The sequence below is a fragment of the Phyllostomus discolor genome, chromosome 14 (genome assembly GCF_004126475.2).
Source record: "Phyllostomus discolor isolate MPI-MPIP mPhyDis1 chromosome 14, mPhyDis1.pri.v3, whole genome shotgun sequence".
NCBI lineage: Eukaryota > Metazoa > Chordata > Mammalia > Chiroptera > Phyllostomidae > Phyllostomus > Phyllostomus discolor.
Window position 1 is genome coordinate 41,568,119 of NC_040916.2, and position 13,585 is coordinate 41,581,703.

The following is a 13,585-nucleotide window of genomic DNA, read 5'->3' on the forward strand; positions in this document are numbered from 1 at the left end:
AGAAAGCCTAATTAATAAATGTCAAAGTCTTGGGGTCCCATGGCTTGTACGCATCCTCATGGCGGAGGCAGGGAAAATGGGTCTAACAAAAGGTGTAGATTTTAGCTCTCTGAACAGATTAATTACACCAGAACACGGTCCACAATGCTTGCCCCACCCCGCCTGCCAGAACACTCAGGACTTTCGGCGTCTGTCTCAGGTATCTGAGGAGAGCACTGTCAAAACACTGTGATTGAAAGGAAGGAAATGAGGCCATGAAATAATGTGTGAAATTTCGGAGAAATTTGGAAGCAGAATGACTTGTGTCTAGGCTCAGAAGATATTAACAAATATACTTTCAAAACCAGCACATGATGTTGTAAAGCATAAGGGAATGACTGAGGGAATGGCTGTGGGGGGCCCTCGGAAGACGCTTGACTGCAGCTGCCCTCTCTCACAGAGAGGGGCAAGTTGGAAGGGGGCACCCACTCATGCTCCCCTCCTCCTCCAAGTGTGCCTGCATGCTGGGCGCCTTTTCCCAAGTTCGGGTGTCTCGTGGGCCCACTGCAAACTCTCCATGCAGCCTGGGTGCCAGAGCAGTATACAAGTGGCACCGGCCAGGATCATGGCAGGGCAGGCATTTAGAAAGTTTTTTCCTCTCTTTGACGAACTGTCAGTTCAAAGGAGTGATGAGAAACCATAACTGTAGCAGGCATTAGGCTTCCAGAAAAATTTTAAGGAAAAGTATTGCAAGCAACAGTGTAGCTGTTGGATCCGGCTCCCAAGGCAAGGGTGGAAAGATTCAACAAGTTGACATGTAAGGTGGAGATAAAGCTTTTCTTCCAGAATGTGGAGACACCAAAGTGGTTCTAGATGATGACAAGGATTCTTTCTTAGAGCCGGGACACTCTCGGAAAGCACGTAGACTGAAGTACATACATCTCTACTGACGTGGCATCTCGTGAAACTGCCCGTTCCACTGAAGTTCCAAAATCTTTCATTGTGTGGATAATTCCCATGCCTCTTTTATAACAAACTAATGATATTTTTAAAAAAAGGAAAGAAAGAAAAGAGAAGAGAAAGAAGAAAAAGAAAATAACGAGTCTGATTCTATGACTCCAGGCCGGCATTTCCCTAACTTCCGTCACTCCCAGGCCATCACCATCGGCATTTGGGCCCTTTCTTTGCACGTAATGTTTTTATTTAAATTGATATGCACTTTGTAATTAACACACACCCTTTTAAAGAAGAAAACTTTGTATCATAACTCTAAAAATAAAAACCATATTACTTGGCGTTAATAGGAGGTAATAATCAAAACAAGTATTTGTGTAATGAAACTCAAAATAATGTTGTGAAGCATGAGCTAGATACTACTACACACCAAAGTCTTTGAGCCTGAGGCCAGCTCTCTCTTTTAAAAAGGGGGATTAGCAAGGGATAGACTGAGAGGGAACTGGAAAGCGGACGGCTCCCTCACTGCGTGACTCAGTGCCGTGTAAAGTCAGGGTCTTGGCACCCGTGACAATAACCATCTCCAGTTGCACTGACGCTCCGTTGTGGTTTGTGCACCGTAGACTTTGGGGAAGCACAGTTGCAGACCCTCCTAAGGTGACGCCAGCCTCATCCACCCTGAATGGAGTAGCAATGAGATGGGGAGAGGGGACAATCAAAAACATCTAAAAAGCAGACTGGAAAGATTATGAAGCAGAAACAAAGCAGGAGCAAAACGTAGAAGGAGCTGAGAGGAGGAGCAGATGTCTGCATGTAAACGGAGAGCACTGATAAAAGGGAGAAGCAAAGCTCTTTAAAGAGCGAAGTGGCTACTACGTGATGTCACCGCCAGTGAGGATCGGCATGAGCAGAAATATGGAAAGTTATCCAAATAAGCAGGTGGACAAACTGCAGGCCGTGGCAAGTGTTATGTAGAGAGGGGACATGGAGGAGAGAGGTGGCTGGGAGGGGCCTGCAGACACCTGTGGTGGCCCACTGCTAGGTCACCGCGTGGTCAAACCAGCTGGCTGAAGTAACAGGGTCTGTTGCTGAGTCAGGAGTTTCAGCTACTTGAACACAGACACACTCTTCCTCCCTCTCCCTCCTTCCCCACGCACCCACCCAGGAAAGAATAGGAATTTGTCTGGCTGAGTTTTACTTCTCAGACAGCTGTTTTGCATGTAGGGTGTGGATTGCCCATCACTTACTTTGTTTTTCTAGAAGGAAATAAAAGGTGATTTATGTGGGTTCAGTGGCCAGTGAGAGTGATAAAATTCCCAACCCAAAGCATTGCTATTCAACTAGCTGTTCTGCTATCTAATCTAGTTTCTAGCAAAGCAAGTAAGGGTCACTTGGGGCTCCTACTGTTACCATTTATACCTCCAAAAATAATTTCTAATGATGGGGGCAGGGGAGATACCTGGATCAAGGCAAAAGCTATGCGTGGATCACGTCAGAAGCTACACATATGTTAACAAACAAAACTGTGTTTAGTTGCTTTAAAAGTTCCACCATCTGGGTTATAACAGTGACTTGACACAATGAACATAAACATGTAATGCTCTCCTTCATTTATACACAATATACAAATATGTAAATATATACAGGGTCCGGCAGAAGTAATGCCTGCTTGAGTGTGGTTGGTAGGGTGATAATATGGGTGCAATAATTTATAGTTTTAATTTGAACATTTCCCCTAAAATGTCATATGGTGTGCTTGAGTGTGCTATTGTTATATCACAGAATTAGATGCTTATGATTTTATAATAAAAGATTTCATTATTTGTGCCAGACCCTGTATATTTAAGCTTCAAAATGGCATTTCTCAAGTACTGTTTCAAATGTGATTTTTCTGAATTTTCAAAGACCCTTCCAATTTTGGGGTGTCTTCACATTGACCGAATGAGGCAGAATGATAAACTTCCCAGGTTTTAATGTAAGGTTTTAAAAAATAACAGATTACATGTACATAGTGCATTGCAGTCTGTGGAGCATTCCTGATACACAGCTCACCCCACCCATCTTCAACATGACCCTGTGAAGCAGTGAAGTCTACGGAGGAGCTAACCAGCTCGGCAAGGTTCAGTGACTCCCCCAGGCCCGCACAGTCAGGAGAGGAAGCTGGCATCTCACGGGAGCACGGCCGAAGCTGGTGTGCCTCCAGGGGAGGAGAGGCTGGCTGTCTCCTCGGAGACCTCACAGGTGGTCTTCGCTGAGCCGCCAGGTTGTAAGATCTGTGCTTAGCTTACAAATGTCCCCGGATTTTGCTCTCAACGTCAACTGAAGCACCCTCACCAGGTCCATAAGGGACCAAAGTCGATGCTGGAAGGCTGGCTTCTTTCCAGTGAGAAATACCCCTACCACATGCACCAGATAGAATGCAGTTGCCGGCACCCCACCGCCCTCTCCCCTGCGGGCAGAAGCGCACAGGGATGGCTAGTTACGGTCGCCGTGGGAGAAGGGCCTGGGAGCGCCGTGGGAGAAGGGCCTGGGAGGCAGAAGCCGTTATCACCATCTGGCCCATCCCAGGAAGGAGGACGTTTAGTTGTGAAGAGGGTAGTCAACCTGCCGCAAGTCACACGACTAGTGTGGGACACAGCCTTCAAACCCAGGTCTCGTTGCTTTCAGGGCTCTTGGAACTCCTGGGAGGAAATGAGTAGCGATTATCTGGGATGGTGCTGATGGTGGGGCGGGGCGACGAGACAGGAGAGGACCGGAGGTGGAGGAACCCAGGAAGGAGAAGGTGAGGGGGAGGGAGAGGGGGACCTGGAGAAGTAGGACTAAGAGCAGGGAGAGAGGGAGGGGATCAATCTGGAAAGAAAGGGATAAGGGAGGGGAAGAGATGGGAGGGGGGGCGGGTGGGGCGCAGGATGTAGCCTCTAATGGAAACAAATCTCCACACTTTTTAGGGCTCTTCACTGTAACTCAAATGTGAGCAGATGGCAGGGCAGGGCGGTGTTGCCCCTGCCCCGCCCGGTCTGTGCTGCCCTGGGGGGCAGGGCCATTTATCCGTCTGGGGGCAGAGGTGGGGGCAGGGGAGGGGGAGACCAAGGCAGGCACTGCTGCCCAGCGAGTGCCTGCGTGCTGACCTTCTTCCCTCTTGCAATGGGCTAACCTACCACGTGGGGATTTGTACGGCAACCCATTACAGGAGGCAAATTCTAGCCCATGCCACTCCAAAGTGACTGTCCTGGCCCCACTGTTTCTTTTCTAACTTAAACATATCATCAGTTAAACTCTCCGAGCCTCGATTTCCCCATTTGTAAAATGGGACTAAAACTGCTTGCTCTACTTTCCTTAAAATAGCTAATTGTTTTGAAGCATTTACCAGGTGCCTGCACTAAGCACAGTGCTCTCTCCACAGGCACCATTGCTTTTCTTTTTATTTTTTGTTTACTTATAGATTTTTAGAGAGAGGGGAAGGGAGGGAGAAAGAGAGGGAGAGGAACGTCCGTGTGCAAGAGATACATTGATCAGTTGCCCGCAACTGGGGACCTGGCCCGCAACCCAGGTGTGTGCCCTAACTGGGAATCGAACCAGAGACCTTTGAGTTTGAAGGCCAGCACTCAGTCCACTGAGCCACATCAGCCAGGGTGACACCGTTGTTTTTAATACTTAGAACAATCTTGTGATTCATAAAATAAATTATGATTATACTTATTTTATAAATGATTAAAATGAGGGCCAGCAAGACTAAGCATCTTGCCCAAGGTGGTCTTAGGGTACTTTTGTTATAAAAATCTCAAAGATTTAAAAACTTTTAAAAACTCCCTTTTTAAATAGGTTTTTTTTGTCTCAAAGAGGAACTTTTTTTTTTTTTTTTTAAACTTAGTCCTGGGACCAGGGGAAGCTCCTGAGGAGGAAAGCATGTGTTTGATCTCATTTCCAGGCAGCGCCCCCTGAGAGCACGTTCTCACTCTGCAGCCGGAAGTTGCTCCGAATCAGAGCCTCAAGAGAGGGGGGCAGGGAGAACTCCTCCAAGTAGGTCAGGGCCCCAAGCGGGAAAGGAGCGGATCTGTGCACGGGTGGAAAGCCCCATGACGGGCTGGGCTGAGGGCCGTGGAGCCCCAGCCCCTGGGCCGGCAGCAACAGTGGGTGTGTTTATTTACAGCAGCAGAGCGCTTCGCACAACGCCAGAGACGTGTCAGCGCTTTCCCACGGAAGGTCGAAGGTCGCGCTCTCTGGAGGGGCCTTTCCCGGTGGAGGCGCCTGCCAGACAAGCCGTGATGCGAGACTTGGATTGAAAGTTTCCAAAAACCTTCTCGAAATTCTTTCTTTAAGAGTGACATAAATACCTTGTTACTGACATGTAATTTGATGAGCAGTAATAGGGGACCCTAATGCCCCCTCCTTCTCTAATTTTATAGCTTCCTCATGATTTTTTTAGAGGTTTAGAGGTATCATCTCTTTAGGACCCTGTAGATTTTAATTACCAAAGCAGCTGCATCAGTTATCACCAAACGCGGAGTGACCTTATTTTATGACTGAAACAAAACTCGGAGCTTGGGCCCAGCGGCAGGCAGTTAATAGGTCATTCCATGAAGATTTATGTATACTTTGTGGACAGAGAAGAATTTCAAATAGGGTGAGTTGAACTATGAACTCGCTTATCTTTAATCACTTTAGGCAAGCTAGGCTTTACTTTAGTCAGAGGCTGTGTCCTGGCTAAATGGGGTTGGTTTTTAGGAAGGTTCCAAAAAACACCGCCCTTAAACAACTCCGAGAATAGTAAATTCAGCAGCTCATTTTAATCTACCTTCGGGGGAAACAAACACAACCACCAGGTTTTCTTTTGTTTCGGCGCGAAGGTAGCTCCCCGGTGGGACCCGAGAAGCAGGCAGCGTTTCATAATTGCCTTTATGCACCTGACATATGGAAATACTACACCGAAAATGAAAGCAAAAATGTGGGACAGAAATAGCTGCGTGTTGGAAGGAGGGGGGATGTGTGTGGGAGAGGGTGTGGGTCCCTCTTCTCTTGCCTCTTAGATTCAGTGACAGTATCAACCCAGCTTCTAGCCCACTTGGCTGCTGTGAAATTCTTGAGAAAAAAAAATCTGCAATTAAAATTCTCAGTCTCTACATCCCTCGTCCACACCCACTATATCTCTTCCCCCCCCCCCCCAAATCTGTTGCCAGTGCCTTTGTTACGATCGTTTCTTGTGGGGGGTTTTCTCTCCGGAATAACAGCGACATCAGGAAAATGTCGTGACCATAGCTCGCTGCTCCTGGGACCACCGTGAGGCCGGCTGGAGGCCCACGGGCTCAGACCCCGGCCGAGGGCCGCGGAGGCGACTGCTTCGAGAAGGCCACCGTTCACTTCATGCAGAAACATGAAAACGGGAAATGCAGTGATATTTTATTCCATTTGCTGCTCCTCTTTCTAAAAAATAGAACCAAGGCAACAAATGATTAGAATGAAACAAGGTTATTCTTAGCGAATAAACATTCTACACGCAGAATCAGTACAAAACGTGGTTTGGAGATTATTCCGAAGAAAACATTCAGTGGCCATTCTTCATCTTCCTATCAGTGAGGGCGGGCTGGGGTTTTTGGGGGGAGGGGTGGGGGTTGAAAACGACTGCCGTTTAGAGAATAGGCCTCATTATTCTTGTCTTTGAAAGTGGCCTTCAAATGTACGTAAGCTTTACAAATACGTTTGTCATCACAGAGACAAGTGTCCTTTCAGCATGCCTTGGCTGAGACGGGAGCAAACGTGGTTGTGAGGAGGCGCTGAGATGTCTAAATGAAGGCCCCTAGGGTTTTCTGCACTGTACGGGGTCCTTCGCTGCAATATGAGGCCCAGAGCACCTTCGCTGTTAGGGAGGGAGGTCAGGAGGGGCTGGGCCTCAAAGTGAGGAAGACACCAGGCGCAATGGAGTAGAAGCGACAGCGTGCCACCAAATGTGACTCGTATGTCTTGGCCCTGACACAGTAAATACATGTCTTTAATCACCTGCCTTATTCCCGGCTCTCTTTTCCCCCAAAGCTCTGCTCTCTGTTAATCGTCTCTTGCATCTGTCTAGTGGCCGTGTGCCCTCCGTGGGGGAGCTCGCTGGGGCTGGCGTGCCTAGAGGAGCAGAGAGGCGTCCCCTGGTGTGCTCCTGCCATTAAGTCAGATGGTTCTCTTCACTGTGGGAGAGGCAAGGGCCAGGCTCCCCACAGTTCAGATGTCACGTGCACGAACACTATCACCCAGCTTCATCACGCTAAGACAGATGCTGCTGAGCTCAGGGACTGGAGGAGCTCAGCCTCAGAGGACCAGACTGCAGAACGAGACGGAAGTCAGGATGGGGAGCAGGGCCCGCCCAGCCACCGGGAGGGAGGCTGGCTGGCATCTTTGGAGGCAGCTCAGTGCCATGCGTGTGAGTCCAGGCTGTGGGATCAGACAGTCTGGGTCCTACTAACCAATCAGGCACATTTCTAAATCTCTACGGTTTCAAAGGCAGCATTGAGTTTCCTATTTTCAAAAATGGAAAAACTCTGTTCTGATAATCGCAAGAGATAATGTGCAAATTGCCTGGCATGTAGCGAGCACTCGACAAATGTTAGATTTTTATCACCAAAAACAAAACAGACTCACAATATATGCAAGTCCCACCATTATGCTGTATACCTTAAGCTTACATAGCGATGCATATCAATTTATCTCAATAAAACTGGAAACACTGAATAAAATAATACAAAAATAATAACAATACAGTAATTATTTTAAAAAGAGTACACAGACACAGATTTTTCCAGTGGCGTCTGATGTGTGACTGATGGTTCTTTTGTCCCCGAGCCTGGGTCCTCCGATGGACAAGCCGAGGGGCGCATGCAGCTGGCCTTCAAATTGGGCCTTTCGCTTCAGTTGCACAGATGTTGGTTTTGTGTGGGATTGATTTCTGTGCAGAGGAGCTGGCGGGAACGTAGGCTGAGCTCTCAGTTGGCCATTTTCCCTTTCTGCTCTACCTGGTCTCTACAAGCCGTCTAATGAATATTAATGAGGCAGTATTAATGAATGTCTACCTGAGAGAATTGCAGAGTGGTAACAACCTCTGACCTTTCATCCTGTCTCCCCAGTTTGCTGGGGCTTCGAGAGTGACGATTACGCTTGTAACATCAATTTTTATTAAATAAGGGAAGAGATGAAATTATGAAAATGAAAGGCTTGGGTGCAGTTGGCTGTGGTGCTTTTTAAAAAATGTGCATTAACTATTAACATTAACTTTGTTCCGGGCGCTGCGCCAGCAGCTTCTCTTGTGCTCTGCCCTTCAGTCATTGCGAGACCCACGTGGAAGTCATTTCAACTCTGCCTTCCCGAGGATCAGAGAAGTCAAGTGACCTGCTCCCGGTTGCACAGCTGCAGTGGTGGAGTCCTAACCCATCGGTAGCCGCATCTAACTACCCATCCGCTCCTTAAATATTTTTGAAGTGCCTGCTATGTGTTATTCACTGTTCTAGGTGCGGGGGACACGATGGGGAGCCAGAGAGGCCCCGTCTTGGTCCTCACGGCCTCCTGAGGACAGCGGACAAATAAAGAGGCGATTGTAACGTGTTACAACGCAGAGAGTGTGGGGTGGTAAAGGCATTCCGGGCAGGACAAACGGCCTCTGCCAAGGCCCAGGGGCCAATCGAACAAGGCGCTTTGGGGGAACTGTGGGGAGTCCGCCGAGGTGTTCCGTGTCATGTAAATAAAGGCACAGGCTGTGGGCTCCCAGGGAAGGGGCTGCCTCTGCTCAAGGAGAGGCCGGCTGGCTTTGAGTTTATCCCACAGGACACATTGTGCTGTCTGGCCCTGTGATGTTTCCCAAAGCAGTAACGCGGTCTCTGAGGATGACTATTTCTCTGACCATCACCATCCGAAAGATCGGGACCCAAGGTTTCTCCAGGCTTGTTCTGCATTCCTGCGCCTCCATTGGGGAGAGGGGCAGCCGTGACTGGGTCGCAGCACCTCGGATTCACCAGGAAGTCACCAAAACAAGACACAGCATGTGCACGCAGGCCTTGTGCGAGGTTCCCCTGTCCCAGAGGGGCAAACATCGCTCCGCATAACATCACTTGACCTTGACCACCTACGATCACGGTGTGCCAGGCTGTGTTCTCTCGCCGCACAGGCACGGACTCATGAAGTCTTCATCACAACCTTCTGAGGCGGAGCAGTTACTCCTAGTGCTTCAGATGGGGAAACTGAGGTGCAGAGAGCTTAAATAAGTAAGACACCCATACTTTTACACAAATAGGTGCCAGAACCAGTATTTAAGCTCACGGCAGCACGTCAGAAATATATTCAAATTGCTAAATGTTCATGAAATCATCTATGTAAATGGCGAGAGATGAGCCAGAGTTCCACTCTCTGGCAGTACATGAATTAAAGCCATTTATGGGCAATCTTGTTGATAAATCTACCACCTCCCACACTCGCCCCAGTGCTTTTGACTCACCACCTCCACTCCGCCAAACAACCAGGTGTTGCCAGCCTCGTTACTTTTAGTGGAGCAGCGAGCGATGGCATCGAGCGCAGACCTCGGCTCCACGGAAGTGGAGTCACCGCCTGTAGGTGGGTGTTTTCTTCTGAACTCTGGCTCCTCCTCAGATTGTTCCGGAAAGGCTCTGCCTAAGGTAGGTGGCAGTGACATGGGGGCAGTCCTTTGTCCCTAGAGAAACACTGTAGGGCTCGTGACATGATCACGTCCCACTCCAGGGGAGTCTGGTTTAGTGGCTCAGGGGCGGGGCTGTGGTATGCAGGTTAAAAAAAAACTCCATGGGTAATTATGATATAATGAGGAAACTGAGAACCACCGGAACTGGTCAATCAGAGGGGGTTATTAATATGTCTGGTTAAGAATGGCTGACACCAATGATGATGATGATGATGATGATGATGATGATGATGATTGAATTAACGAAGTAATGCTTCCATGAAACCTTGGGACTTTAATGCTCCCAGACTGTTTGGCTATTTCCTTAGAAATAAACAGAGATCCCTGCCTTTGTTGTGCCACGGTCTTACCAAAAGGCCCATCTCTTTTTTACGGAAAGCTGCCACCTGGGACCTCTGTGCTCCTTTCTCGTCACCAACGTTCCACTCTGTGCCTCTGGGTCCGTCTTCCCTCCAGGTTTTATTCAGGTTGCTCCCCGGCGTTCCTTTTCCCGTGTTCATGCAGCGGTTAGCTTGCGCGCTTGCCTTGAGGTCCATGGTCACTCCCCAGCTCTGCTTTTATCTGTATAGGAATTTCTGCTTCTCCTGTTACATTAGCATACGTGGACCCGATGCTCAGGAGATGCCGTGACTGTCCTTTTGCTCGAGGCCTATCAGAATCGCTGGTAGAGAAGGAAAGATGTCCAGTTTAGATGCAGAGACCAGCTCTGTTCATTTTTCCCAAAATCATAAAAACAATATAGTCAGCATCTCGTGGGGACACTTTTCTGAAAAATAAAACACAGCACTGAAGATCTTTCCAGGTTCCTTGTTATTATATTATCATAATGATTAACACTGTTACTGTGGAAATGATACAATTAACTTTTTTCCCCTCGATGGGTGCTGATGCTATCTCCAAATTGTGATGAATCTTTCTGTGCAGTGTGTATAAATCTTGAGCATTGTTCACATCTGCTGGTGTATCGGTTCCTTTCCTTCCTCCCTCCCTTCCTTCCTTCCATGCATACATATTTTCAGGGAGTACAAAGATTTGAGGAAAAAAGTTACCACCAAACACAAAAACCCCTCAAGTTTAATATATATATGGTTCAACTGGAAATATAAGGAACTATACTTTTATTGCCATGGCTTAATCGTGTTCATGCTGTTTAAAACTAACAAAGTACAATTTTGAAAAATACCAGAAAAGCAAAGTGCATTGGCTCTCTCGTCTTATGCTGTAGGGAAGACGCACCCTACAACATCTCGATAGCAAGGCCTGTGATTTGAGCATCTTCCCATTGACAGAGTGATGTCTGTACAGCACAGCGACACCTGGAGTGTGCATTTGGTTGAGTGATGTAGCAGCTGGCCCGAAAGGAGAAGGCCACTCACTATCTTGCTTGTACTGCCCCGGCCTGAATGCAGAGGGCTGCAATTGAAGAAGCAAGACGGTCTGAGGTGAAATTATGCAATAAGGGCTTGTAATAAACAACTGCCTCCATGTGTGAAATTTACTGCAGTGTTAACTCTCAAATAAGTGTTAACTTGAAGAATCAGACAGAAAAAAAATGACTTTGTCTTTCCAAAACACATCCTTGCCAATCTTTAAGAGGCAATGCTGGAGTCACACATCTCATTGTGATCCTTTTCCTGTCAGGAAACTTTCCGCCTGCAGACTCCCGGTCGGATGCCCTCTGGGGTTCCCAGTAGTTTCTGGGCCATCAGGCCAGTTCTGGGTTCCAGGCTCAAACTCTTCCAGATGCGACAGAATGTTTGGCTGAAATTGGCCCAGCCCATCTGGACTTTAGAACTAAATCTCATCTGCGTTTTGGAATGGCTGTAAAATAAATATGAAAACTTAAAATTCATAATTGGAAATCTGTAAGCCCTTTCCACCTTTTTCATGCTTGAAGCTACTAAATAAAGTGTTCTTGGAAAAATAGCTTCTTAATTTTTAGCACTTATAAGTGACTTCAGTTTGGCTGTACAATATATACACGCACTGTTGGCGACGTCAGTCAATGCAAAAGTCATTGTTGAAGGATAAACACTAATAGAATGTCCAATTCTATTGGACATTCAAACAATAGTTGAGGTAATTAATAACAAGCAGGAAAAGAAAAGAAGTTACGTGCTACAAAGTCTATGACTCTGTAAGAATTCACAGGTCATCACATTGGATCTACTTGTTCTTGATACGAGCTGTGCCCTCAGAAAGCCGTGACCACGGCATTGCTCTAGCAGTTAGGCATATCGGTGTGTTTGAGATGCATTCTGTGTGGAAAAGTATAAAATATGCCATCAAATATAAGTAATCTGAAAGGACTATTATTATTAAGTGGAAATGATTATTTAAAATAGATTGACATTTTGGGGGTATTTTTAAAGTATAATATTCCCTCAGATTATTGAAACATCCGCTAAGCACTAAAAGTTTAAAATAGAATTTTTAAAAGAGATTTTACTGATTTATTTTTAGAGAGAGAGGAAAGGAGGGAAAAAGAGTGGGAGAGAAACATGACGTGTGAGAGAAACAGCAATCGGTCGCCTCTCTCATGCTCCCAGCTGGGGACCCGGCCTGCGAACCAGGCATGTGCCCTGACTGGGAACCAAACCAGCGACCTTTCAGTCTGCAGGCTAGTATTCAATCCACTGAGCCACACCAGCCAGGGCTAAAATAGAATTTTTGAGTGTTTCTTTTTGTTGAACTTTGGGGAGACATCTTTTTAAACTGATTTATATTGTATATTGAATATAATTTAACTTTTTAAAAAGATTTTATTTATTTTTAGAGAGAAAAGGGAGGGAGAGAGAGAGAAAGAGAGAGAGAGACAGAGAGAGAGAGAGAGAGAGAGAGAGAGAGAGAGAGAGAGAGAGAGAGAGAGAGAAACATCAATGTGCAGTTGCTGGGGGCCGTGGCCTGTAACCCAGGCATGTACCCTGACTGGGAATCGAACCTATGATGCTTTGGTTCGCAGCCTGCACTCAATCCACTGAACTACACCAGCCAGGGCTGAATATAATTTAACTTTTTAGTGAATGGGCTTGAATGTCAAAATGGAGGGGCTAAGAGAGAAGTAAAATCAGAAACAAGGAAACAATATCACCCTTTTCCCCTAAGGCGGGCTCTTCCTCTTCATTGCCATGCATCGAGTTTTCTAGGGCAGGAATGCGGATACCATCTTTGATCCTGTCCCCTGCCACCCAATCAACGGTTCTATCTGAATGACTCTTGAAATGCCTACTCTTCTTCACCAGTGACATGGTTCATGTCATTCGTATCTCTTGGCTAGATGGTAGAGTTTTTTAAACTGGTGTCCTGCCTCTATGTAGTCTGACCACCCTGAAGTCCATTCTCCAGTTTATAGCCAGAGTGATCCTTCTAAAAACGCACATCTGATCCAATCATTCCTCTGCTTAAAACCCTTTAATGGCTTCCTATTGCTCTCAGAATAAAACCCAGCTCCTTAATGTGGCCTCCTTAGAGGCCCTTCATGATCTGATCTCTATTAGGTCTGTTTTTGGTCTGCTTGATCTAGCTGTGTCTGATAGATTGTTAAATTCTCCCGCTTGGATGGTGGGCTTGTCAATTTCTCTTTGTAATTCTGGTGGTTTCTATAATTGAAAGCAATGTTGTTAGGAACATTTAACTTCTTGACAATACCCTCTTTATTTCTATTAATAAATTTGTTTTAAAAGACTTTTTTTTTTGCCTGATAACAATGCTTCATTAGTTTTCTTTCTGGTAATATTTTGATAATTTTTGATCCCTTTATGTCTAGTATTTCTGTGGTTCAGTTTTGTGTGTCTCGTGCTAGCATTATATACCTGAATATTATTTTACACCAACCTGATGGTTTGTCTTTTATAAATAAATACTTTAAATCTGTTCAGTTTTGTGTTTGCTGGTATATTTGGACTCAATTCTGCTATTCTCTTGTGTATATATTGTGTGACATGCTTTTCCTTTTTTCTTTTCTACTTT